Consider the following 25,694-nt stretch of genomic DNA (forward strand, 5'->3'; position numbering starts at 1 on the left):
GTGTGTGTGTGTGTTGTGTGTGTGTTGTGTGTGTATGTGTTGCGTGTGTATGTGTTGTGTATGTGTGTTGTGTGTGTGTTTGTGTGTGTGTGAAAGTGTGTGTGTGAAAGTGTCAAAGTAATAGTTTATTTGGATGAAATTGGTGATCATTACTACATTCAAAATTGAAATCACTTCCTATTTCATGATAATCTTCGCAGTTTCAACAAGCATCACCATAGTTCATAAAGTATACTCCAACATTTAATGGACATGAACATATAGAATTATCTATATTAACTGTAAGAGTGAGAGAGATTTGCAATAGCTACCTCACAATGTCTATAAGTCAAAAAAAATTAGGAACCTCTTTCCTATTATACAAGTATTGAGACAAATCTTCAGAAAGGCATTGGTCTGGGAAAGATTTGTGTCTTTTGGTGCCAAGTTAGAAGTAGGGTGTATTTCAGAATGTCTTACTGCACTTCGAGCCCCCTCAGGTTCTGCTGTGTCTGAAAAGTGGCAAGGTTAGATTTTAAAGTGCAGAATTTATTTTCAGACTATCTAAACTTCCTTAAACACAGTAAGTACATAGTCCATGTAAATGTAGTAGAAGTACATGTTATTTAATAAAACTTTCATAGAGAATTTTGTTACTATTGTCTGTAATGTTTCCACTGCTGTGGTGCATACATTATTAAACCGCAGCTATAGTCATTAATGTCCAAATATTTACCTGAAAGACATCCTCTGGAACAGAGTGCTGCCTAGGGAAAATATGGGAGAAAATAAACCTTGAGTTATAATTATGCATTTACATTCTCTGCTGAGATTTTAAATGAAGAATTTATTTGATGCATTGGGATTCTGTGCTTGAATTGAGATTATAGGACGAACAGATTTGTGATTTCAATTGACACTCATATTTCAATTTAAAATGAAATGTACCTGTCAACAAACAGGTATTTCACAATGTCTGAGCAATCTTGGTCCATTGCATGTTCATTTAGATTACTTAATTAACACAAGAGCATTTTAATAAACTGCTTTGAACATAATTAAATTCAAACACTCTCTGTGGCCATTGGTACAAATTTTGGTACAACCCAGTGCTTGAGCTGCCCTGCTACACTTGAAATGATTTCAGCAATCCTAAGCCAGAATTCTAGGTGGGCTCTCTTGTAGCAGTGAAGCATATTGCCTCTCAGGGAGGAAATTCTGGTCATAGGCCATTTGCCCTGTGGGAAGTGCACCTGCTCCCAGTGCATACATGGCAGTAGTGGCCTTTAAGTCATGCAGAAAAACACAACTCACTAACCCTCAGAGCTATGGGAGATAATTCATGAATGAGGGAAATGGGAACAGGATCTAGGATTGGAGGAATTAAAAAAATGATGTGTAGATACATTTAATGTCAGATCGGCAATTATAAATATTCAGATTTTGTGTATTTCCTTGGTTTCTATCAGTTTTCTTGTAGTGAGAGTTTGCATTTCTTGATTGTGCTGTCAGTCAGCAGTGACAGCCGCTTGCAAACACTTTGCAGTCACGCCGAATTGATTACGTGAGTCTGTCAATGTCACTCAGAGCTACATGCCACTTTATAGGCAGTGCTGATCCAACACAGTCTAAATACAAAAGCACAGTCAGTCCTCTGTTGATAAATCACATCAAAAAGCATAGATAGATGCTATCCCTTGATCCATAATTGGTAGCATCCCGTGCTGTCAGTTATGTTCAATCCCATGATTCCATAATGGAACTTGGAATGGATCGACACTGACAATGGAAATGCATCTGCTGTCAAAGCCCTTAGTGAATGAAATGTTTAGGCTACAATAAGTATTAACAGATAGCTATCAGAAATACCACATCGACCATGGTGTAGTGCTGGAACTGTAGCTTTAGTACCTCAATATTCTCTTGGAAGTGAATTTATTGCTTTTTTCACATCACTGTTTTGAAGGAAGAATGACAGGTACAAAAAGTAGATGCCAAAGTGCGGGAGGAGAACTTGTGCTCAATGTGAAGAAGTCATTTCACTATTAGCATTGCATTATGATTTATTAGCTTAGTTGCATTTTTAAAAAATTACAGGGTCAAGTTAAAACTTGTATGTAGTGAGCACTTTTCATTATCCTTTTTTCTCTACTGAAGAGTGGTAAGATATAAATTGGTGGATGTGCACCTCCTGAGGCATTTTGCTCTGTGGGCAGATAGCGTGTGAAGAAACTGCAGCAATGATGCAGTGATTTATTGAAGATAAAATTATGAAAATATTTTTTTTGTTCAAAGTTGCTACAAGCCGAAGAGAAGCAAGAATTTGAAAATAAATTGAAAATAAAAGGTTAGCAATGTAACCCTGTTAATATTGTATTAATGCTGATAGCTGGATGGGGAATATGAAATCAGGCTAAGTGCTAGGGAGTCAGTACATTATTAATAATCATAAATAATATTTTGTGCTAGCAATTGTCCATTGATCTGTCATTAACAGAAAAGGCAATGACAGCTAATGAGCTCTCCTCTTCTCTGCCTTGATGTCTCATGTGAGTCACAGGAACCCAGTGGCTCACAAGCTCCTGATCTCCCCTGTCAATAGGATTTGAGCAGCAGTTAAAACTGGGACAGAGAGAAAGTCAGAACATCAGTAACCCTGTAAAATTCAGCGACAATGTGGCTCTTGGTATTTTGTGTGACTTCTTAAGATATTTTCCTTTAAATGGTTACTGTTGATGACACCATCAGGGAACTAGCTTGAAGAGATAGTGATCCTGACAGTGTGATTGAGCTGAATTAACATACGTGTCTGAAACCAAAAGATTGCTGAAGCACCTTGGGATAATGACCATATCGCCACAGATGTTAATTAAGCTCTCCTCAAACTGCTCCAAGTCAGTTCTCTGTGATGATGACATCAACAATGTCCACAAATTGTTTCGGTTTCACCATTTAGACATGATTCTATAAGGTAATACTGGCCATCTCATAAGTACTGTTATTTATGTGTGATAATAAGGAACAGGAAGTCATTTGGCTTTGGAAGTTTTCGCAGCTCAACCCAATCTTTTTCTCACCTGCTGCCACACATGCCCACCTCCCGCAGGAATATTAGATAGCAGCAACCCTGTTGATTTTCCCCAAGGGTGCTGACTGCAATTGTATTACGCGGATGGGATGCTGCAGGAGCCCTCATTGAGGCCAACTCAACACAAACGCAGTATCAGACTTTTAACCTTCCTGGATTCATTTGCTGAGACGATGCAATTTGTTAAATGGAAGTGGGAAAATGAAAAAATGATTTCCAAGATGATGATGATTGTCACTGTTGGAATTTTGAAAAGAAGACTGATGGTATAACAACCTTTGAACCTTCTCAGAAGGCTGGAGTTTAGTAAGCAGGTTTCCTTAGGTTGCTCTACTTTTCATAATTAGACTGAATTGTCAGAACGTAATCGCTTGAATAAACAAACTGCTAACTGGCTGTTATACTAGAATATTACCCAGAAACAGAATAATATGCAGAATACTGTATTTGGATTCGGGTATACTTTCAGTTTAAAGCTCGTTTCTGAAATTAAATCTACAGTTGAATGCAAGAACCATAAGAGAGTTGTATTCCTCCTAGATTTAACTGGTTTGCTCAATTTGTTTTGCTAATTGTGCTAGGTGGAGAATTAATTTTCCTACCTTTGGCACTCTGTTTTGGTATTAAGATTGTGTAGGCTACGTATAAGTTAGATTTTCTCATCACTCTTTCTTTTGGCTCAGTGACAAATTCTAAACTAATCTCAGGAGAACATCACCTACACAGGGTGTCCCTGTGGTAAATTAAGAGAAATCAGTGCTAAATGTGGATACCTTTATACTGTGCATTCATATCCAATACTAGCTGGATTGTGGCTATTTCAAACTTAGATTTCTGTCACAACTTTTATGTACCTAAGAGAGATAATAGAGACTTTCATGCCATCTGCGTGGACTATAAGTTTCAGGGTTGATGAGACTTAACTCATTGTGAGGCAATGCACTTTTGGCCATTTTATGTCACGTTTACATAGTGACAGGAGCTTTGTGAAAAAAAAAAGGTATTCAGCTATCCTTTTTGTCCTAATTATGAAATTTTACAAGGTCAACCAGAAGATATGATTGCAATTTAAAACAGCCATTAAACTTCCATAATGGATACCTAAACTCTCTTATTTAAATAACTTGAATCACAAAAGAATGACTAGAAGGAAACAGAATACTACACCTGTTTGACATTAACTTTGGAAATGGAAGAAGACTCCACGAACAATAAAAAAAAATAAATCGCATTCCCTGAATGCAAACAATTTGAAATGACTTGGCATGAGGACGAAGCTAATCGATTGTGTATCTTCACTGAAAACGCAAACTCTTTTTTCCTCCCATTATGGGACACAAAATAATATCCTCCAAATCACATTAAACACTCATCAGTCATTGTGAAGTGTTCCTGTTCAAATGAGACTTTGCACCATTTAAAAAATCTCACACTGTTTTCATTGTCTAACCAGGAAAAGGGGGATGCCAAAATAAAGTAATTATAGGAGAGTATGTTAAGAATGCTCAAAAAGTAGGTTATAGCTACACTTATCATAGATGAAGCATAGACTCAATTTGTCATGCAAAATTCCATGGACGTGAGTAATTTTTCAGCTACTCCAAATGTATACACATGTATTTTGAACTGGCACCAATTGTTTATAAATACAAAACAGACCATATCTGCTGTAATTTGAAATGTTAAAAAAAATTTAAAATTCCATTGTTTGCTAGAAATTATTGGATAAGTTTGTTTCCTCAAGTTGCACTCATTCTAAAATAACGGACTGTGAAGGTCGCATCAAAATTTCAAGATTCAGATCAATGACAAATAGGAATAAAGCCTCTGATAAGCCTCTAAAGCCCCAGGGAATCACTGAGACTTAAACTTGATCTTCCTACTGACTGCTATAGTGCAGCTGCTGCCAGAACATACTTACAAGTGCTGATGACAGGACTGAAGACCTTTACAAATATTTAATCATAAACCGTAATCTATTATTAATTATCTCCCCTTATTCTTAGATATAATTAACTTCTCTGAAAGGGTAAATGTTTTGTCCTGAACAGATGAAAAAAAAACCTTTACTACCCTGCTATAGGATTCAGAGATTGCGCTATAGAATGTTATTAGATCCAATGAGACAGAAGCAAATCCTGCCAAATTTCCAATTTGTTCTTCAGTTTCCCATATGGTTTGTTCAAAAAACTCTGTAAGGAATCCCTCAGGATTCTGTACACTTAGGTAACCCTTTGAATACTGCTTACTCTGTATGCAGCTTTTGAAGATGGCTGACATCAATACTTAAACGTCTGTACATGAACTGGTTTCAATGGTGAAATGTGCCTATAAAGCCGATTAGACTTTTTTGGTACATGTTACTTTGATGCCATGTCCTGTATTGTGTTATTTCATTTCTGTATTTGTACCATGTAATATTTGATGTTTCTTTTATGTTTTCTAATCTTAGGCCCATTTTCACTTTGCTGAAATGTATTATGTAATAATATTATTTGGGTAAATTATGAAAGTATAATCTTATTACATTTTAACATGGAAATATGCTTCTTTCCAGGTAATTTCTTAAATTAATGCCTGCCTTTGCAAGCTGTAACACTGGCATGTCTGATATCCTGGGTTAAAAGGAGCATTTCCAGAACACCAGTTGGGATGTTCTGTGTATGTGGAATATGGATTTTCTCCTTTCTATTGAAAATGCCTAAAGCAACCCAAAATATCACTGATAGCACTTCAGCAGATTTAGAGAAAAACTGTTTCATCTCATGGCTTTGAGTTCAAATGCAGCTCGAACAGATGAGAATGCATTCAATGTCTGTTGAAGATCTCATGTGAAAAGTATTTAGACGATGTGTATTTATTTCGAACAGGCTTTAGTCAAATGCACATAGCTGCCTATGTATGCTTTCTGCAAGTGAGAATTTATCATTTGTTTGAGACGGAGTAGAAGAATTTTACAGTTTTGGGCTTTGTTACGAAACTAATAATTTTCAAAATATTACTGCGGGTTATGGTAAAGTAGGTTTATAGGGGTGAGTATGGATGATTCTGTCTATGTGTGATTCAATTGAGTTGAAGTCAGCTAGACTGCAAGCTTGAAATTATCAAAAGGAATTAGCTGTGGAAGGGTACTTGAAATGTTAATGACTAAGCATGGGTAAGGCCTTAACATATAAAGTATGAAGGAAATTGCATTTTTAGATAAGTGAAGGAGTTGTCTGTATTTCAAAGGGATGGTATTATGTTTACAACTGGTAAGATAAGCAAGGCCAAGCTGTGTGTTTATTTTTCCCAAAAGGAAAGGTGTCATACTGGCAACATGAAAGGTTTTTCTATTATGGGAAAAGTAAATTTGCAAAGACATATGGAACAATGGAATTTGCAAAATAAAGAGAGAAACATACATAAAGGGGGCCATAAATCTAACAGGAGTGTGTGAAACAGCCTTGAAGAAGCCTCCAGCAATTTTTGTAAAAGTTTGTTGTGTCTAGTAATTAAAGTTAGAGAAAAGCCTTTGGAATTCCACTGTTGAATCAGTTCTGTGATAACTTGCTGGCTTGCTTTTTAAATTTAAAACCTATCTTGGACTGTTACCTTAAAAGGGGTGTGTAGTTGGGAGTTAGGTTAATTAAGAATTTTAGGAGTTGTCGCAGTATTATGTAACTGTAATCTTATGTATCTGCTTGGAATGTTTTCTTTTGTTAATAAATATTTTAGTTTAATTTTTAAAATCCCTAAAGGTCTTAGTGAATTCATTAATTCTGAATTCAATACCCACATCTTCTCGTAATAAATACAAATTGCAAAACCTTTGTGATAGCGTGGCCAAGTTTCCCTTGTGGATTTGGTCTGGCTGGCATACATCACTTGCCACACTATAACAGTATTTTTTAGGAAGCCAAGCTCACAGAAAACTTGGTCCGAGATTCAAGGCTACAATATTGTGCTCCTAACTCCAAACAGTACTTCCTTTGAATAGAGATTCCCTACCTGAAGCCATGGATCAGAGAATCACTCCTTTAGAGCCACCTCTCTCAATTCTTTCACAGTGATTCCTGTAAGAGGAAATCTTGCTGGCTATAATCTGGAAACAACACTTCTGTACTCTGTTCCCATAGACGTGTGTATCTAAAAGGTTAAAAATTAACACGTTAGCAATAATCTGTTTATTGTGTTTACCATATGTTTTCGCAACATACTTTCTTCAAAATGACAGATATTGCTGCACAGATGAGAGATTTATAGAGTATAGCAGCTGATAATTCTTTTGAAATGAATAGTAACAGCAAGGATAATAATTAGCAAATGGCGATCAGCATATTACGTGTATATTGCTTAACATCAAGAAGTCCATAATGGGGCAATTACATTTTGTAAGAACATTTTTCTGATTGAGTTCTAGTTATGACACAGCAAAAACCTAATTTTGTCCTTGCACAAACCTCTTGGATGATTTTGTTTCTCAAGCAGGGAATGACATTTATGCTCCCATTCTGATCTAACAGCATTCAAAATAACATGAATCCTACTCGGAAACCCCGTGTTTAATTCCTTAGGTTAAATTGACACTTCTGTTAATCCTTTGATCTGGAGGTTCTCAAACAAATTCAATAATATTTCATACATCACTTCACTTAACACTGGAATACAGTTGTGACAAATACAGTTGTGAACAACCAGGATGATATGAACACTTCACACACTGAGTTAAACATATAACTCTTCACAATGGAACACCTGTTCTTTCAGCTCAAACAAATCTGCCACTACTTATGTAAGGTAAGCAAACCAATTCAATTTGTTGACCAAAGATAAAGTCTGTTAAGCACACAAAACAAGTAATTTTATGTAAGAATTTTACATTAAGTTTGAAAGTGATGTAGTTCAATCTAAAACTAAGCTATGAAATTATGCGTGGCAAGTTGACTGTGGTAGATTGGGAAACTATATTAAAAGCTAAAAGCAAAAAACTGCGGATGCTGGAAACCCAAAACAAAAACAAAAATACCAGGAAAAACTCAGCAGGTCTGACAGCATCTGCGGAGAGGAACACAGTTAACGTTTCGAGTCCGTCTGACTCTTCAACAGAACTAGGGAAAAATAGAGAAGAGGTGAAATATAAGCTGGTTTAAGGGGGGGTGGGATAGGTAGAGCTGGATTGAGGCCCAGTGATAGGTGGCGAGTTTTAGTAAACACCTTGTCAAACACCAGGAGTGAAATGGAAAGCAATGAAGGCGAACAAGGCAAAAGAGAGAGACGGAAATCCTGTCGGAGAGAAGAGCAGTACTTCTTCAAGGTAGGCATTTCTTGAAGAGAAGTGGCAGTCAATTAAACACTAAGATAAAAGCAAAAAACTGCAGATGCTGGAAATCCAAAACAAAAACAAAAATACATGGAAAAACTCAGCAGGTCTGACAGCACCTGCGGAGAGGAACACAGTTAACGTTTCGAGTCCATATGACTCTTCAACAGGTATTTGACAAGGTGTTTACTAAAACTCGCCACCTATCACTGGCCCTCTATCCAGCTATTGCAAGAGGATTTGAACACAGGAGTAAAAATGTCTTGCTGCAATCGTATAGATCATTGGTGAGATCGCATCTGGAGTATTTTGTACAGTTATGTTCTCCTTACCTAAGAAAGGATATACTTACCATAGAGAGAGTGCAATGAAGGTTCACCAGACTGATTTTTGGAATGGTGGGTTATCCTGTGATGAAATATTGAGGAGGCTGGGTTTTTATTTTCTACAGTTTAGAAGAATGAGAGGTGACCTCATTGAAGCGTACAAAATTCTTACAGGGTTTGACAGAGTAGATGCATAAAGGATGTTTTCTTGGCTGACAGGGTGTGGGGTAGGGTCAGGGAGGGGGGAGAATCAGGCAACACAGTCTCAGAATAAGGGGTAGGCCATTTAGGACTGAGATGAGGAGGAATTTCGTCCCTTGGGGGAAGCAATGGCATAGTGGTATTGTTGCTGGCCTACTAATCCAGAGACCAAGGGTAATACTCTGGGGACCTGGGTTCAAATCCCGCCTTGGGAGATGGTGGGATTTGAATTCAATAAAAATCTGGAATTAAAAGTCTAATGATGACCATGAAACCATTGTCGATTGTTGTAAAAACCCATCTGATTCGTTAATGTCCTTAAGGGAAGGAAATCTGTCATCCTCATCTGGAATGGCCTACATGTGACTCCAGATCACACAGCAATGTGGTTGACTCTGAAATGGCCTAGCAAACCACTCAGTTGTAACAAACCACTGCAAAGGTGCAAAAAAGGAATGAAACCGGATAGATCACCCAGCATTGACCGAAGCACCAGAAAGGACAACGTCAATCGCAGCCCTGTTTACCCTGCAAAGCCTTCCTTACTAACACCTGGGGGCTAGTGCCAAAATTGGGAGAGCTGTTCCAGAGACTAGTCAAGCAACAGCCTGACATAGTAATCCTCATGGAATCATACCTTGCGGATAATGCCCCAGACTCCACCATCACCATCCCTGGGTATGTCCTGTCCCAATGGCAGGACAGACCCAGCAGAGGTGGTGGCACAGTGGTATACTGTGGGAGGGAGCCCTGGGAGTCCTCAACATCGACTTTGGCCCCCATGAAGTCTCACGGCATCAGTTCAAACATGGGCAAGGAAACCTGCTGAATACCATGTACTGCCCTCCATCAGCTGATGAATCAGTGCTCCTCCATGTTGCACGTCACTTGGAGGAAGCACTGAGAGTAGCAAGGCTGTACTCTGGGTGGGGGACTTCAATGTCCATCACCAAGACTGGCTCGGTAGCACCACTGCTGGCCGAGTCCTAAATGACATAATTGCTAGACTGGGTCTGCGGCAGGTGATGAGGGAACTAACAAGAGGGAAAAACATACTTGACCTCATCCTCACCAACCTGCCTGTCGCAGATGCTTCTGTTCATAACAGTGTTGGTAGGAATGACCACCGCACAGCCTTTGTGAAGATGAAGTCCCGCCTTCACATTGAGGATACCCTTCATGATGTTGGGTGGCACTATGGCACTATCCCACTGTGCTAAATGGGATAGATTTCAAACAGATCTCGCATCTCGAGACTGGGCATCCATGAGGCGCTGTGGGCCATCAGCAGCAGTAGATTTGTACTCGAACGTAATCTGTAACCTCATGGTCTGGCATATCACCCACTCTACCATTACCGTCAAGCCAGGGGATCAACCCTGGTTCAATGAAGAGTGCTGGAGGTCATGCCAGGAGCAGCACCAGGCATATCTAAAAATGAGGCATCAACCTGGTGAAGCTATAAAACAGGACTACTTGCTTGCCAAACAGCATAAGCAGCAAGTGATAGACAGAGTTAAGTGATCCCACAACCAACGGATCAGATCTAAGCTCTGCAGTCCTGCCACATCCAGTCATGAATTGATTGTGGACAATTAAACAAATCACTGGAGGAGAAGGCTCCACAAATATCCCCATCCTCAATGATGGAGGAGCCCAGCACAGCAGTGCAAAAGATAAGGCTGAAGCATTCGCAACAATCTTCAGCCAGAAGTGCAGAGAGAATGATCCATCTCGGCCTCCTCCGCAGGTCCCCAGCATCACGATGACAACCTTCAGCAAATTCAGTTCACTCCACCTGATATCAAGAAATGGCTGAAGGCACTGGATACTGCAAAGGCTATGGGTCCTGACAACATTCCGGCAATAATACTGAAGACTTGTGCTCCAGATCTTTCCGCGCTGCTAGCCAAGTTGTTCCAGTACAGCTACAACACTGGCACCTACCCGACCATGTGGAAAATTGCCCAGGTATGTCCTGTACACAAAAAGCAGGACAAATCCAACCCGACCAATTACCGCCCCATCAGTCTACTGTCGATCATCAGTAAAGTAATGGAAGGGGTCATCAACAGTGCTATCCAGTGGCACTTGCTTAACAATAACCTGCTCACTGATGCCCAGTTTGGGTTCTGCCAGGGCCACTCAGCTCCTGACCTCATTACAGCCTTGGTTCAAACATGGACAAACGAGCTGAACTCCTGAGGTGAGGTGAGAGTGACAGTGCTTGTCATCAAGGCAGCATTTGACTGAGTGTGGCATTAAGGAGCTCTAGCAAAACTGGAGTCAATGGGAATCAGGGGGAAAACTCTCCACTGGTTGGAGTCATACCTAGCACAAAGGAAGATGGTTGTGGTTGTTGGTGGTCAGTCATCTCAGCTCCAGGACATCACTGCAGGACTTCCTCAGGGTAGTGTCCTAGGCCCAACCATCTTCAGCTGCTTCATCAATGAACTTCCATCCATCATAAGGTCAGAAGTGGGGATGTTCGCTGATGATTGCACAATGTTCAGCACCATTCGCGACTCCTCAGACACTGAAGCAGTCCACGTCCAAATGCAGCAAACCTGGACAATATCCAGGCTTGGGCTGACAAGTAACAAGTAACATTCACGCCACACAAGTGTCAGGCAATGACTATCTCCAACAAGAGAGAATCCAACCATCGCTCCTTGATGTTCAATAGCATTACCATCACTGAATCTCCCATCATCAACATCCTAGGGGTTACCATTGGCCAGAAATTGAATTGGACTAGCCACATAGATACTATGGATGCAAGAGCAGGTCAGAGGCTAGGAATCCTGCGGCGAGTAACTCGCCTCCTGACTCCCCAAAGCCTGACCACCATCTACAAGGCACAAGTCAGGAATGTGATGGAATACTCCCCACTTGCCTGGATGAGTGCAGCTCCCACAACACTGAAGAAGCTGGACACCATCCAGGACAAAGCAGCCCGCTTGATTGGCACCACGTCCACAAACATTCACTCCCTCCACCACCGATACACATTAGCAGCAGTGTGTACCATCTACAAGATGCACTGCAGGAATTCACCAAGGCTCCTCAGACAGCACCTTCCAAACCCATGACTACTACCACCTTGAAGGAGAAGGGCAGGAAATAGATGGGAACATGACCACCTGGAAGTTCTCCTCCAAGACACTAACCATCCTGACTTAGAAATATGTTGCCATTCCTTCACTATTGTGGGCTCAAAATCCTGGAACTCCCTTCCTAACAGCACTGTGGGTGTACCTACACCACATGGACTGCAGCGGTTGAAGAAGGCAGCTCACCACCACCTTCTGAAGGGCAACTAGGGATAGGCAATAAATACTGGCCCAGCCAGTGAAGACCACATCCCATGAATGAATTTTAAAAAAAGGGTGGTGAATCTTTGATATTCTCGAACTCAGAGGGCTGTGGAGACTCCGTAATTGAGCATGTTCAACATAGGGCAGCATTTTCCAGTCAGCGAGTGGATCCCATGTAAAATGACGTGGGGTGACGTTGGGCGTGCGTCTCGATGTCACCCCGAGTCATTTAGATTTTCAGTTCGGCGGGCCTGCAGCCGAGTCGGCTGTGCGCCAGCCGACCTCTCAACAGCCACTTAGGGTCATTAGTAAGGTCCTTAAAACACTTAATGGACCTGCCCGTCCAACCTTAAGGTTGGCGGGCAGGCGAGGAGCCGAGGCGGCCTTCAGAAAAAGCATGAAACCTCATCCACGGGTGGGGTGAGGTTTCATGAGGGCTTTCAAATCTTAACATACTCTTCAAATAGAAGTTATGCACATATTCCAGCTGATGTGACAGTGTCACATGAGGGGTCATGTCAGTAAAATCTTTTCTATTCTTCAATCTGTTTTTCACATTTGAGCCGATCTCCCTGAAGCAGCATTTTGCTTCAGGGAGATCTGTGCGCTCTTGTGTGTGCATGCGCGAAAGAACGCACAGACCTGCTCAAGGAATCCTCCCCCCCCGCCCGCACAGGGAGCACAGAGCGCTTCCGGGTGGGCACCACACTGGGCAGGCCTTAATTGGCCTGCCCGCATAAAATGGCAGCCTGCCCCAGACCGGGGGGGCACCAATCGGGAACCTGCCTGCTCACACCCGCTCCTGCACAACCCCCCTAACGGGGGGAAAATGCTGCCCATTGAGATTGATAGATTTCTAGATTTTAAAGATATCAAGGGATATGGGGATAATGCAGGAAAATGCGTTGAGGTAGAAGATTAGCCATGATCTGGTTGAATGGCGAAGCAGGCTCGAGGGGCCAAATGGCCTACTCCTGTCCCAACTCCCTAGATTCCTGTGCTCCTAATTCGAAGAATACTCCATTTCATGAGGCCTATCCTCTGGCCGGCCAGGAAAGTGGGTGCATGGCCCTTGTCACTGTTCATAAAAATATTCCATTGTTCAAGGTGGCTAGCTATTTTTATAATGTGGAAAGCCATTCACCTTTGTTTCTGTATCATGGGGAATAATTGTGCACCTAGCTTGCTATGTGGAACTGAACTAGAAAGTGAGAGGCTAGCGACTGATAGGATATTGAAAAATATGTATCGCTAAGTTCTTATATTAAAGTTACATATGTAGAACACAAAAATGGCCAGTCTGCCCAATGGTCTCTGCCAGTATTTATTCTCCACATGAGTCTCCTTCTGCTCTAAGCATTAATCCCACTCTGCCCCCATATATTTTATTCCTTTCTCCCTCAGGTAAGCATCAAACCTTATCTTAAATTCATCATGCTGTCTGTCACGACTACGGATCACAGCTCAAATTACTTATGGGCATATTGAACTTTTGAAAGGAAGATTTTTTTTTTAAGAAGTACAAGCAAAAGCTGGCTGAGAATGTAAACTAGCCACTTTCTGGAAAATTCCTATGTGGATTATACTTGACTGACTAGTCCAGAGAGAACATGGAATGTGGCATCTGAAAAAGGTGTCAAGGCCTACTTCAGATAGAAACACTTGAAAGGGAGGGAGTGATGCAATGCAAAAGACTGAACTTGAATCTCCTGTGGTTGTGATGACAATGGAGACTGATTACCACATCTCAGGAGAAACCATGTCCTGTTGAGTTAGATCTCAGAATGTGGAAATGGCTTGAGTTGAAAGAAAGCAGATTCTGGGCGAAAGACTTATTTGTTTTTCCTTTCCAGGAATACACAAGAAAAGGGGTTAAAAAGCCAGCTGCAAACCTGATCTGTGTATTCTAGTTCTGCTGTGCTAGTGTGTGCTGATAAGGTCACAGCAGAAGGACAACAACTAGGCATTCCAGCAGCTTGCAAGTTAAAGTCTCTATCTCTCCTCTCTCTCTATGTTGCTAGAGACAAGTCAGCAAAGCCACAGTTAAAAAGGAAACAGGAAAACTCCTTCAGCTAACCTGCAGAACCAACTGTCTCCAAACCAACTACTCAACTGCCAAAGTCAGCTCTACTGGAATCATCCAACATAACAGCCACAATGTTTCACCATCTATGTCTCATGGACAAGGCAAGGACTGATTTGTTTATTTTTTAAAACTTTTATTTTTGGGCTCAACTTCTCATTTCTGTGTTGCATTTTTATTATTTTTTCCTTGGGTTTTTGCAGCTTATTAACTTACTCTTTCTTTGACTGAAGAAAGCCTGGTTAAATTGGCTCCTTCTAAAACCTAAATACATTTGGACTGGGAAACGGTATCCACAAGGGAAGAGATCTCGTTCAAATTAACCTTGTTGTGACCAGCCGAGAGGGTTGAATAAAGATTGGGAGCGAGCTCATTCGTCCTTGCCCTGGAGCATTATAAAATTTAGGTCTCGTTCGACAAGTTAACAATTTGGGGCATCTCGTCCAATCATAACAAATTGGGGGGGACCTCGTCCAAGGACTGGTCATAACATATCTGAACCACTCCCTGTGGCATTGAGTTCAACAGTTTCACCACTCTTTATATTAGGGATGGGCTGAACCTGGCCCATTACTCAATTTTATCCGGCCTGTAGCAAGATTTCTAAAACTATAGACCTATGACAGTAGCACCTTCAAAATAACATTTATCATCATTATTACGAATTTGCTTTTGACAAATGCATCAGTTAAATTACTATAATAATATTTAACAATATAATGTTCAAATTCAGCCATCGCATTAAAACAGCAGGTGAGTTGAACGTTTTTGTATTCTCTCTAAAAAAAACTCAATTAAATTGATTTTTTTGTGTGTGTGTGTGGCCTGTGACTGGTTTGTCTATTAGTGAATGGGACGTAAGAAGAGAAAGGTTCCCCACCCCAGTTTTATATAAAGATATTCTTCCCAAATTCTTTATTTGAGTGGCTATCTTTATTCCCCTTGTGCTGGATTTGCTCTTCACAAGTGTAAACAGTTTCATCACCTCCATCCCATCGAACCACTTCATAATTTAAAAAATTTCCATCAAATCTCCTCTGAACATGTTCTCTGCTCCAGCCTATTCATTCATTCGGACAGTTGAAATCTTCAATTCTGGGAACAACATTGTAATTCTTTTCTACACTTTTTCCATTACTTCAAAACATTTTTGTAGTATGGAGGACAGAACTGAATATATTATCACAGAATTGGTGCAGCACAGAAGGAGGCCATTCAACCCATCGTGCTTGCACCGGCCCTCCGAGTGAGCCACTCACCTGGTGCCATTCCCCTGTCTTCTCCCTGTAACACTGAACATTCTTCTTTTCCAGATAACAGCCTAATTCCCTTTTGAATGTCTCAATTGAGCCTGCCTCCACCACAGTCTCAGGCAGTGCATTCCAGGCCTTAACCACTCGCTACGTGAAAAAGGTTTTTCCTCAAATCGCTTTTGCTTCATTTGGCAATTACTCTAAATCTGTGCCATCTCACTCTCGACCCCTCATGATATTGAATACCTCTCTCAAGTCTCCTCTCAGTCCCCTCTTTTCCAAGGAAAACAGTCCCAATTTCTCCAATCTATCTTCATAACTGAAATTCCTTGTTCCTGGAATCATTCTCGTGAATCTTTGCTGCACTCTTTCCAATGTCTTCACAATTTTCCTAAAGTGCGGCACCCAGAACTGGATGCAATACCCCAGCTGAGGTCAAACGAGTACCTTATACTAAGTTCAACGTAATCTCCTTGCTCTTGTACCCTATGCCCCTATTATTACAGCCTAGGATGCTGTATGCGTTGTCTCTCAATATGTCCTGCTACCTGCAATGACTTATGCACATATACACCCAGGTCCCTCTGCTCCTGCACCCCCTTTAGAGTTGTACCCTTTATTTTATACTGTCTTTCTTTTTATTCATTCACGGGATGTGGGCTTCACTGGCTGGGCCAGCATTTATTGCCCATCCCTAGTTGCCCTTGAGAAGGTGGTGGTGAGCTGCCTTCTTGAACTGCTAGAGTCCATGTGGTGTAGGTACACCCATAGTGCTGTTAGGAAGGGAGTTCCAGGGCTTTGACCCAGCGATAGTGAAGGGACGGTGATATATTTCCAAGTCAGGCTGGTGAATGACTTGGAGGGGAAATTTCAGGTGGTCGTGTTCCCATCTATCTTCTGCCCTTGTCCTTAGATGGTAGGGGTCATGGGTTTGGAAGGTGCTATCGAAGGAGCCTTGGCGAATTCTTGCAGTGCATCTTGTAGATGGTACACACTGTTGCTACTATGCATTGGTGGTGGAGGAAGTGAATGTTTGTGGATGTGGTGTCAATCAAGTGGGCTGCTTTGTCCTGGACAGTGTCAAGCTTCTTGAGTGTTGTGGGAACTGCACTCATCCAGGCAAGTGGGGAGTATTCCATCATACTCCTGACTTGTGCCTTGTAGATGGTGGACAGGCTTTGGGGAGTCAAGAGGTGAGTTACTCGTCGCAGTATTCCTACCCTCCAACCTGCTCTTGTAGCCACAGTATTTTTATGACTAGTCCAGTTCAGTTTCTGATGAATGGTAACCCCCAGGATGTTGATAGTGGGAGATTCAGTGAACGTCAAGGGGCAATGGTTGGATTCTCTCTTGTTGAAGAGTCATTGCCTAGCACTTGTGTGGCGCGAATGTTACTTGCCACTCTCAGTCCAGGTCTTGCTGCATCTGGACATGGACTGCTTCAGTATCTGAGGAGTCATGAGTGGTGCTGAACATTGTGCAATCATCAGTGAACATCCCCACTTCTGACCTTATGATTGAAGGAAGGTCATTGATGAAGCAGCTGAAGATGGTTGGGCCGAGGACACTACCCTGAGGAACTCCTGCAATGATGTCCTGGAACTGAGATGACTAACTCCAACAACCACAACCATCTTCCTTTGTGCTAGGTATGACTCCAATCAGCAGAGAGTTTTCCCCCTGATTCCCATTGACTCCAGTTTTGCTAGGACTCCTTGATGCCACAATTGGTCAAATGCAGCCTTGATGTCAAGGGCAGTCACTCTCACCTCACCTCAGGAGTTCAGCTCTTTTGTCTATGTTTGAACCAAGGCTGTAATGAGGTCAGGATCTGAGTGGCCCTCGCGGAACCCAAACTAGGTGTCAGTGAACAGGGTATTGCTAAGCAAATGCCATTTGATAGCACTGTTGATGACCCCTTCCATTACTTTACTGATGATGGAGAGTAGACTGATGGGGCAGTAATTGGCCGGGCTGGATTTGTCCTGCTTTTTTTGTGTACAGGACATACCTGGGCAATTTTCCATATAGCTGGGTAGATGCCAGTGTTGTAGCTGTACTGGAACAGCTTGGCTAGGGACGCGGCAAGTTTTGGTGCACAAGTCTTTAGTACTATTGCCGGAATATTGTCAGGGCCCATAGCCTTTGCACTATCTAGTGCCTTCAGTCATTTCTTGATATCATGTGGAGTGAATCGAATTGGCTGAAGACCCCAGTGAGTTGTTTAATTGTGCACCACCATTTACGACTGGATGTGGCAGGACTGCAGAGCTCAGATGTGATCTGGCAGCATCTGCGGATAGGAGCATAGTTAACGTTTTGAGTCCAAATGACCCTTCAACAGAACAGTTCTCTGTGCTCCTGTCTGCAGATGCTGCCAGACCTGCTGAGTTTTTCCAGGTATTTTTGTTTTTGTTTTGGATTTCCAGTATCCGCAGTTTTTTGCTTTTATCAGATGTGATCTGTTGGTTGTGGGATTGCTTAGCTCTGTCTATCACTTGCTGCTTATGCTGTTTGGCACGCAAGTAGTCCTGTGTATAGCTTCACCAGGTTGACATCTCATTTTAAGTTATGCCTGATGCTGCTCCTGGCATGCCCTCCAGCATTCTTCATTGAACTAGGGTTGATCCCTTGGCTTGATGGTAATGGTAGAGTGGGGGATATGCCAGGCTATGAGGATACAGATTGGGTTCGAGTAAAATTCTGCTGCTGCTGATGGCCCACAGTGCCTCATGGATGCCCAGTCTTGAGTTGCTAGACCAGTTCAAAATCTATCCCATTTAGCATGGCGGTGGTGCCACACAACACGAGCCTCTAACCAAGGCTCTATAAAAATGCAATTGCCCTTCCTTCTTTTGTATTCTATTTCTATAGAAATGAAAGCTGGTACCATTTGCACTCTAATGACCTTATCAACTTGCAGTGCTACTTTTAGTGCTATTTTTGTTCTTTTATCCCATTTTGTTTCTTGCTTTATTCCTCTCACCAAAATGAACCACAATCACTTTGATATATTGAATTCCTTTTGCCATTTATCCTCCCCCTTTTCAAGCTCACTATTCTTAGGTATAACGCCCCACAATGGTTATCATCTGAAAGTTTCTATATTCTTCAAGTGCAAATCATTTATAAAAACATGGTGAACAACTGTGGGACAAACACTGAACCCTGTAGTACACCATTTCCCACTTTTCACCATTTTGAAAATCTATTCTCAACTCCCTCCCTTTGTCTGCTACCTGGCCCTTGATTCCACACACCCTGAGCTTCCTCAAGTATCTCTTGCATAGTACCTTGGTGAAGAAAGCCCATCTTTACCACATCCAATGCATTGCCCTCTCTGATCTTTTACTTCTTCAAAGAATTCATGGAGTTGGTCAAACACGACCTTCCTTTTAGAAATCCATGTTGACTCTTTCTCATTATATTCTCTGGCTCTGGATGTTTTGCAGTCCAATCTTTTGCAAATAATCGAGTATTTTTCCTACCACTGACATTACGTTTACTGGTATATAGTTCCCTGGGTTGTGTTTTTGAAGATAGGAATTGCATCTGCTGTCTGCCAGTCCTCTGGCACATTTCCATTTTGTTTTAAATTTCTATTTCTAGGTAGCTTTTAAAACTTTAAAATGGTTTTAATAATAGGAGAGAGCATTTGATCTCACCAGTCTCTCTAAATGTTAAAAAGTTGCTGCTGGGTAGCAGCACTCCATGCTTATTTCATCTGATGCCGGTCAGACCTACATCTCTCACTATAAGAAGGGTGTGCTAACTCACATTGCAGCTAGGATAAATGCAATGTAACTGTGCATTAATATAAAATCTTTATAAAAGGTAATTTTAAAAAATGAAGTCTGGTGAGAAAAATCATCGTCATAACAGTTGCATTGTGATTATGCAAATGACAGCAGGGGTGCACAGATGTAAGCCTGAAAAATTTGGTCTGTTGGGAAGAAATAAAGCAGATTTTTCAGGGACAAGCAAAACAAAAGCAAGAATTCTGAATTAGAAATGCTCATATTTAAGTTAGACTTCTGTCAATTGGGATCTATTGCAATGTTCTTACTCCATTTCCAGTTCACAATGAGCAGATAGTTGTCACACTGAGACTTGTATCTCTCAATAACTTGTCTTACAAGGGCCAGTGTCTGTTTTGGGTCTGTTTGGGGGCAAAGTCTAATTAGTTATGATGTTGGGTATAATTTGAGTCACATTTTTGCCAAGGGAAATAGTTAGTCTGATTTTGTCCTCTTCTAAATTCTTTCAAGCTCAAGAATTTAATTCCATCAACACTACAAATTTAGTACACACTTATCTAATTGTCAATTTATAGATCTTATAGAGGACCTAAACGCTGCTAAAAATATAAACTGAGACATTTAAAAGGATCTTTTTTAGGAGACGAGGGCAAAGATCTTAAAAGAGTTGCAGTGAACCACAAGACCCTGGGCATAAGAAAGCACATGAACATTAATAGGCAGTAATTATCAAGTTAAAGAGCAGCTAAACCACAATTATGACCGTGGGGGTGCTAAAATGTCACTTAGCATTATAGCCACTGGGGTTCCTGTTGATATGAAATTTTAAAATCACTTACTTACATTTTAACAGTCCTATTTAACTCACAGAGAAGGGTTAAGTCATAAGAAAGAAAAGAGTAGGAAGAACAAAGGAGGAATTAAGAAAGATCAGTTGAATACTGTATGCAGGCTGTTTTTATTTGTTGATAGGTATCAAGGTGAACGGAAATGGATATGACTATTGTTAATCAGGTTTATTTGGATACTACAGGTAAACAGCATAACTTAGTATTATTAGTTCATATCTCTTCAATCTAGGTTATTTGGTATCATTGTTACAGACTGAATTGTGTAACCTTTGTCTTTTTTATTCCTTTGAATGTTGTTATGAAATATAATCATTTTTATAGTATTATTCTGGTTTGTTGTAAAGTTGGTTTATGGGTGTGAGCGTAGATGGTTCTGTCCTGTGCGATTTAATTATTTTTGGAGTCAGGTAGATTGCAAGCTTGGAATTATCAAAAGAAGCTAGGTGTAGAAATATGTTGGAAATGCTAATAAGTAAACATGGATGCTGCTTAACATGTAAGGTGTGAAGGGAATTTGCATTTTTAGATAAGTGAAGGGACTGTTTGGATTTCGAAGGGATGTTGGTCTGTTTTCAACTAGCCAGATAAGTAAGGCTAAGGAGTGTGCTTATTTTTCCCAAAGGTTACTGACCATATTGGTAACATGAAAGTTTTTACATTATGGGAAAGGTACTGTTCCAAAAACGTATGGAACAACGGAATTTACATCTTAAAGAGAGAGAAACACATATAAAGGAGAATGAAAGGCTATGTGAACGAGGGCCATATAAGATCTGATAGCAGTGTGTAAAGCAGCCTTCAAGAAGCCTCCAGCCATTTGTGCGTAAGTCGGCTGTGTCCAGTAACTGAAGTTGGAGAAAGCTATTTGGATTTCCACTGTCAAGTGGGTACTATGTTAACTTGCTGGTTTTGTTTTAAATCTAAAATCTATTGTGGACTGTTGCCTTAAAGTGGGTGTGAAACTGAGAGTCAGGTTAATTAGGATTTTAGCAGTTGTTATTGTATTGAATAATTGTATTCTTATGTATGTGCTTGAAATCTTTTATTTTGTTAATAAATATTCTAATTTAATTTTTAAAATCTCTAAAGGCCTTGGTGGACTCATTACTCATTCAGTGCACACATCTCGTGATAAATACAAATTGTAAAACTGTTGTGATAGAATGGCCAAGTTTCCCTGCTGGATTTGGTCCGCTGAGCACACATCATCTGCCACATCATAACAGTGTGAAACAATGATTATTAAATCAATCAAATCTCTGCTTCTGCTCATTTCCACATCTGAATTTCTCTCTCACATATATAAGGTTTAATTTTAAATTGGTGAATATTTTCAGCAGAGTAGCAGACTGAGGAATATTTTATATTTATATATTTGGCAATCCTAGGGTATAGTTGACATATTTAAACTTCATTCCTCATTTTATTCAACCATTATGATCAACATCAACTGTTAGTATTTTCAAAACTTCTGTTCTCTTGATTCCAGTAAGACAACGGGTTACACATTAACTTATGAATGCTCTTTTTTCTATCCGTACTTATTTCTTTATTAAGGCAAGTATCTACTTGGTAAGTGTCAACTAAAAGGGGCCGATGTTTCAGGATTCTAGTTCTAAATTTGACCATAAAAGTATAATGGAGCTCAAATTACACCTGACAATAATTGTACATTAAAAAAAATGTTTGGTTGAGTTTTGTTATTCTCTTCATGAAGAATGGGGAATTAAACTTCTTCCATTCAGGCACACAGTATGCCTATATGGAGTACTTTTGGATAGTTATACATGAAACTGGAAACTATAGTTGGGGACAAAAATCAATAGTCACTTAGACAAGGGCAGCATAATTAAGGAAAGCCAGTGTGGATTCATTAAGAGAAAATCATGTTTAACTAAATTGCTGGAGTTTTTTGAGGAGGTAACAGGCAAGGTTGATAAGGGCAACGCTGTTGATGTGGTGTATATGGATTTTCAAAAGGCATTATCTACAGTGCCACACAACAGACTTGTGAAAGGAATTCTAGCTCATGGAATAAAAGAGAAAGTAAGCACTTGGATAAGAAATTGGCTGAGTGTCAGGAAACAAAGAGTGGTGGTTAATGAATGTTTTTCAGATTGGAGGAAGGTTTGTAGTGGAGTTCCCAAGGGATCAGTGTTGGGACCCTTGTTCTCCCTGACGTATATTAATGACCTAGACTGTGGTGTACAGGGCCATGATTTCAAAATTTGCAGATGATACAAAGATTGGAAACATTGTCAATTGTGGTGAGGATAGTCCTGAGTTTCAAAAGGACTTAGATATGTTGGTGGATTAGGCAGACAAGTGGCTGATGAAGTTCAATGCAGAGGAATGTGAGGTGGTTCATGTTGGCAGGAAGAATATACAGACAGTATAAAATAAAAACTCTAAAGGAGGTGCAGGAACAGAAGGAACTTGGTGTATATGTATATAAGTCATTGGAGGTGGCAGGGCATGTTGAGAGACCAGTTAATAAAGAATATAGTATCTTGGGCTTTATTAATAGGGGCATTGAGTACAAGAGTAAGGAAGTCATGTTGAACTTGTATAAGACATTAGTAAGGCCTCATCTCGAGTACTGCGTCCAATTCTGGGCACCATACTTGAGGAAGAATGTGAAGGCATTGGAGAGAGTACAGAGGAGATTTGCAAGAATGATTCCAGGGACGAAGAACTGTAGCTATGAGGATAGATTGGAGAGGTTGGGGCTGTTTTCCTTGGAGAAAAGAAAGCTAAGAGGAGACTTGATAGAGGCATTCATGATCCTGGGGGGTATGGACAGGGTAAATAGTGAGAAACTGTTCCCACTCAAGGGAGTATCAAGAACTAGAGGGCACAGATTCAGAATAATTGGCAAAAGGAGTAAAAGTGATGTGAGGAAAAATGTTTTCACCCAGAGGGTGGTTGGAGTCTGGAACCAATTTCCAGAGAGGGTGGTGGAGGCAGGCTTGATCGAGGTATTCAGAAGGAAATTGGATTGTTATCTGAAAAGGGAGAATGTGGTAGGTTTCGGGAACAAGGCATAGGATTGGGACTAGGTAGAATGCTCTCTCAGCGAGCCAGTGCAGACTTGATGGTCTCCTTCTGCACTGTAATATTCTGTGGTTCTATGAGCAGATGCAGATTAAAGCCTGCTATACTCTGGGCTGACAATGTGCCTAAACCCAATCTTGTAAGGGCACGTCCTCCTGCTCAACAATCACCCTCAGGCTTTGAGTGACGCTACCAACTTAGGATCAATTAGTGGCAAATTAGTCCGAACTTTGTGTTGTGGATCCATGTCTGTAATTAACTGGATTGAGATTTCATTTACAGCCAGTAAACAAAGGAAACTGTCTAGACCAGATCCAAAAGGTGAAAATTAAATGCCTAGCCCAAAGCAACAGTAATTCTGCCCTTCCTTCTTTTCTATCACCTCCTAAACACAAGTAACATTGTCAAAGATTAAAATCACAGGCAGTGTATCCCAATACACTACTAAGCAAATCAGCTAATGTTTTGCTGGCTGCTGTTATTTGCACAACATGTATATTTTAAATTCAGCCTTGGGATGTGAGCATCACTGGCAAGGCCAGCATTTGTTTCCCATCACTAATAATCCTAGAGAAGTTGGAGGTGACTTGCCTTCTTGAGCCAGTGCTGTCTGTATGGTGCAGGTGTTCTAATAATTCTGTAAATTAGGAAGTTCCAGGATTTTGATCCAGAGATGATGAAGGAACAGTGATATATTTCTAAGTTAGGATGATGACCTATTAACCCTATCATGAGTACAATAAAGGCATTGGGGTTAGGTGGCTATTTTCTGAATTAATGCTGTAAGTCCTGACGGTAGGCATGCCCCACTTCCATCTCACTGGCTGACACAGGGGTGTTAATAGACATTCCAGACAAAGGTGCTTTATTATATTAGATAAGAGAGCTGGGAACATTTTCTTGTCTTGCATCAGGTGATGGGATCATTACTAGTTGACCGACCTCTCATGCTGAAGCATTCAATGATCAACCAAGATAGTCAAATTTGTTATTTACAGCAGAATAAGGAGAGCAATTGAAATGGAGGATTTAGATTGAGTATGTAATTAGGAGGACAATTAGCAAAATTACATTTAAAATTGATAAATTAAAAATATTATAGCACATAGGTCAAAATGAATATTCATTATAATTTTACATTGAATAAAATTAAGTTAGGAGATTTCGAAGGGAATGTGGGAGTAATCATAGTTATGTCATTTTCAATGTCCTGACAGCCTAGTGAAAAAGAAAATAGGAGACTAGGATAGCCAGAAAGGAGAATACAAATCTATGTTAAAGCCTTCAGATGTACTAATCAGATCACACTAAGATTACTGTATTCAGTTTTGGTCACCACATCACTAAAAGCTATGCAAGCATTGAAAATGGCACAGAGAAGGACAACAAGACTTATCCCAAGTGTAAGGAGGACGAAGTAGAAGAAAGATTAAAAAAGCTTAAGCTTTACAGTCAATAAGAAGGCACTTGGGGGAGGGGAATCTCATTGAAGTACATAACGTTTTAATGGCACAGATAAGGTAATTGCTACTTCAAAGTAAGCAAGCGGAGTACAATGAGACAGTATAAGTGGAAATGAATGAAAAGTGATTTAAAACATATCAGGAGGAAATACTTCACTTGAATGGTAACAAATGTTAGGAATAATCCAACAGGCAGGGTATTAAAAATATTTTTAAAAATTGGAAGCATTCAAAATACACTTGGGTTGTGTGAATGGATAACTGAGGAACACATGCCATGTGCTTTGATAGCCACAATAAAATAATTCTCATCCTGGAATTTTCTTATGGAATGGGCTTTGATTTCCATATTTAAGATAATGCCCACCAAAGGTTAGCTACATGAAAAGGAACTGAATTGTCCACCTTACATCAGAACTTGCATTTATATAGCACTTATCACAACATCAGGACATCGCATATGCTTTGCAAACTTTAAGGGCAGAGTTTTCCTGCTGAAGTCAATGGTCTTCTGAAAGGCTCGACGCATTTTACAGCCCCACTTCCACTGCAACGGGGCTGTAAAATTCCGTCCTAAGTGCATTTGAAGGCTGGTCACTGTTGTATTGTAGAGAAATGCTGTATTCAATTTGCACACAGCAAGATCCTACAAACAGTGATGAGATTAAGAGGCGATAATCTGTTTTAATGATACTGATTGAGGATAAATGTTGATCAGGGCATGGAGAAAAACTGCCCTGCTCTTCATTCGAAAGATGGCACCTCATACAGTGTAATGCTGTGTTGTCAGCCTAGGTTGAGCCTCTGAAATGGGATTTGTACTTTTTAACTACGTACAAACATGGGGCAGAATCTTCTGTTCGGCGCGCAGGGGTGGGCCCCGCATGCTGACCCACAAAATGACGCGCAGTGACGTTGGGCATGTGTCCTGATGTCACCACGCGTCATTTCGATCTTATGATTTCCGGGTGTGCTCCAGAGTCAGCTGCATGCCTGCCGAACTGTCAAAGGCTTGTTAA

General features: G+C 40.6%; 1 long non-coding RNA gene across 1 annotated transcript in view; it reads right to left on the minus strand.

The window, feature by feature from the left end:
- Nucleotides 1–418: 418 nt before the first annotated feature.
- LOC144686306 (uncharacterized) overlaps nt 419–25,694 on the minus strand; it is a 172,183-nt gene continuing 146,907 nt past the window's right edge. The window contains exons 2-3 of the long non-coding RNA XR_013577896.1: nt 716–746; nt 419–491 (exon numbers count right to left, since the gene is read on the minus strand). This is a non-coding gene — a long non-coding RNA (uncharacterized LOC144686306). The remainder of the gene's footprint in view (nt 492–715; nt 747–25,694) is intronic.

Source organism: Cetorhinus maximus, chromosome 11 (assembly GCF_964194155.1).
Source record: "Cetorhinus maximus chromosome 11, sCetMax3.hap1.1, whole genome shotgun sequence".
In the NCBI taxonomy this organism is placed as follows: Eukaryota; Metazoa; Chordata; class Chondrichthyes; order Lamniformes; family Cetorhinidae; genus Cetorhinus; species Cetorhinus maximus.